The sequence below is a fragment of the Scylla paramamosain genome, chromosome 1 (genome assembly GCF_035594125.1).
Source record: "Scylla paramamosain isolate STU-SP2022 chromosome 1, ASM3559412v1, whole genome shotgun sequence".
Taxonomy (NCBI): Eukaryota; Metazoa; Arthropoda; class Malacostraca; order Decapoda; family Portunidae; genus Scylla; species Scylla paramamosain.
The window spans coordinates 36,522,693-36,525,192 of NC_087151.1; the positions used below are offsets into that span (position 1 = coordinate 36,522,693).

Below are 2,500 nucleotides of genomic sequence, written 5' to 3' on the forward strand. Positions count from 1 at the left end.
AGAGAGAGAGAGAGAGAGAGAGAGAGAGAATTCAGGAAAGTATAAATAGAAATTGAATTAAAACCACAGAATAAGAGGAAAAAGAAAAAAAAAAGAAGGAAAAATGAGAGAGAGACAGAGGGAGAGAGAGAGAGAGAGAGAGAGAGAGAGAGAGAGAGAGAGAGAGAGAGAGAGAGAGAGAGAGAATAAAGGAAAAAAATAAATGAAAATCGAATGAAAATCACAGAAGAGGAGAAAGCAGAAAAAATCAGCAAGACGGAGAGAGAGAGATGAGAGAGAGAGAGAGAGAGAGAGAGAGAGAGAGAGAGAGAGAGAGAGAGTTGATACTGTTATTGAATAGTCCAAAACTAAAGATTTAATTGCCACTACCGATAAACTGCGTATGAGAAAAGACAGGATAGAAAGAAAACAAAAATCTCAGTGTCTATATTCTTATTTCAGCTCAGAAAAATTACTCGTACAAGGTTGTTGGAAGATAACAAGTGCTGCCCTTATCATCAGCAATCAACGGGTTAAGAGACTAGACGAAGGGCAGTGATCGACATTTTTAGTGACTCCATCAACGCCGAAACTTTTTTTCTCTCTTTCTCTCTCTCTTTCACGCACACAAACATTCGTCTACTCTTTACTGGACCGGACGCGGGATGCTGTTATATATAGATTTGTTTCTTTATCTACTACTTTTTTTTTATGGGTGTATGTCATTAACTCGCTTCTTTATTTACTTTTCCGTTCCCCCCCCCCCCCCCATTTACTTTCGGTGATCGATGAGAGGCGGGTGGAGTTTGGGTGAACGGAGACAGATTACCAGCGTGGGGTTCAATATACTGTGATAGAAAGCCCTGATATTACCCGTACTATATTTTGTTATACTATATTTCTGTCTTCCCTGATTCCTGAGAGCAGCTACGTTCTTTGGTAGATTGCAATGTTGACGTATCGCTTGTATCGGTGTGTACCATAAATAATAATTATTAGTGTTAAAAATGTGGTGGTCAGATTTGGATGAGATATTAGTTTCTTTCTAAGGCACACACAGACATCTACATTATCCCTATTTCTCTCTAGCTATGAAATTTAGGGATGTTTTGGGTGTCTTTCCTGTGATTTCAGTTTTTTTTTTTTTTTTTTTTAAAGAAGTGAAAAATTAAAGCACACCCAGAAATCTATATTTTACTCTTTATCTTTTTCCAGTGAGTTCAGGGATGTGACTGAATGTCTTTCCTTTGATTTTAGTTCCTTCAAGAAGTGGGAAAAGGCGTGGAGGTGGACTATGGGTGGTAGCTGTACGTTGGTAGCTGTACGTGTGTGACATATTGCATTTTTCTTCTCTTATTTCTATAGAGAGGCCGCACAACCGGCTTTATTTCCTAACCCAGTTTCCAAGGCTTCAATTCCTTTTCACTCACGGAAATCAAAACACGGGTGTAGATTATTGCTTTGCATCCTGTCATTTCCGGTTCTGTTTCCTCTATATGACAGCACGATGCACTTTTCCTGTACCATTTTACGTTAAGCCTTGTTCCGCTAAGGGAAGAGACCTTTACTTTTTTTTTTTTTTCCACGATCGTCATAATCGTTCACATGATTCAGTGAGGGGTGTGAGGACGACTCATGAAGGTCTTGCTGTGGTGTTGCTGCTTGTATGGTAATCGAGTGCGCGATTACTAAGATCCGATTACACTTTCACTCGTGTGGACTTTTTGTTAACGCCGAGAGCACTGTAAAAAAATGTGTGCATGATTACAAAGCGAAAGAAAAAAAGAGAGTAGATCATTCATTTTGTCTTTTCCAGGTTACAGAACTATTTAAAAGACTAGCACATAAATAAGAGTCTAAATTGAAAAATCGTAGGTGGATGTAGGAAAATATGTCTAGGAGTGAAAGGGTTAAGAGGAATAGGGTGTGGTGAGAGAGAGAGAGAGAGAGAGAGAGAGAGAGAGAGAGAGAGAGAGAGAGAGAGAGAGAGAGAGAGAGAGAGAGAGAGAGAGAGAGAGAGAGAGAGAGAGAGAGAGAGAGAGAGAGAGAGAGAGAGAGAGAGAGAGAGAGAGAGAGAGATGGATTAGGCTCTTCTTCCGATTGATGTCGATCGTGAAAAGTTAGGTCATCAAAAAATTATTCGGAACCAGTGAGTTTTGATGTAATTTTGTAATGCATCGTGTTTTGTTTTGTTTGTACTACATACGCCGTGTTGTCAGGCAGTGTTCGTGGCAGAGTTGTGTTGTAGCCATTCATCTGCTCCTCTATGCTGGCACACATTTGGCGAGTGCGTCCACACGTTTCTCACCTGTATGGTTATGTACGCGTGCACGTATTGCTTAGTGTATGGTTATGTGCTGGCATCCCAGGTAGTGCTGCCCCGCAGCTCTCTCTCTCTCTCTCTCTCTCTCTCTCTCTCTCCCTCTTCTCTCTCTCTCTCTCTCTCTCTCTCTCTCTCTCTCTCTCTCTCTCTCTCTCTCTCGGCACATTTCGCGAGTAAAAAGTGTCCTACAACCACAAT

The 2,500-nt window shown here is 40.9% G+C and overlaps 1 protein-coding gene across 4 annotated transcripts in view; it reads left to right on the top strand.

Annotated features, from left to right (window-relative positions):
* Positions 1 to 2,500, top strand: part of LOC135104840 (zinc finger protein 436-like) — a 198,125-nt gene that overhangs the window by 180,406 nt on the left and 15,219 nt on the right. The gene's annotated exons all lie outside the window — the stretch shown is intronic.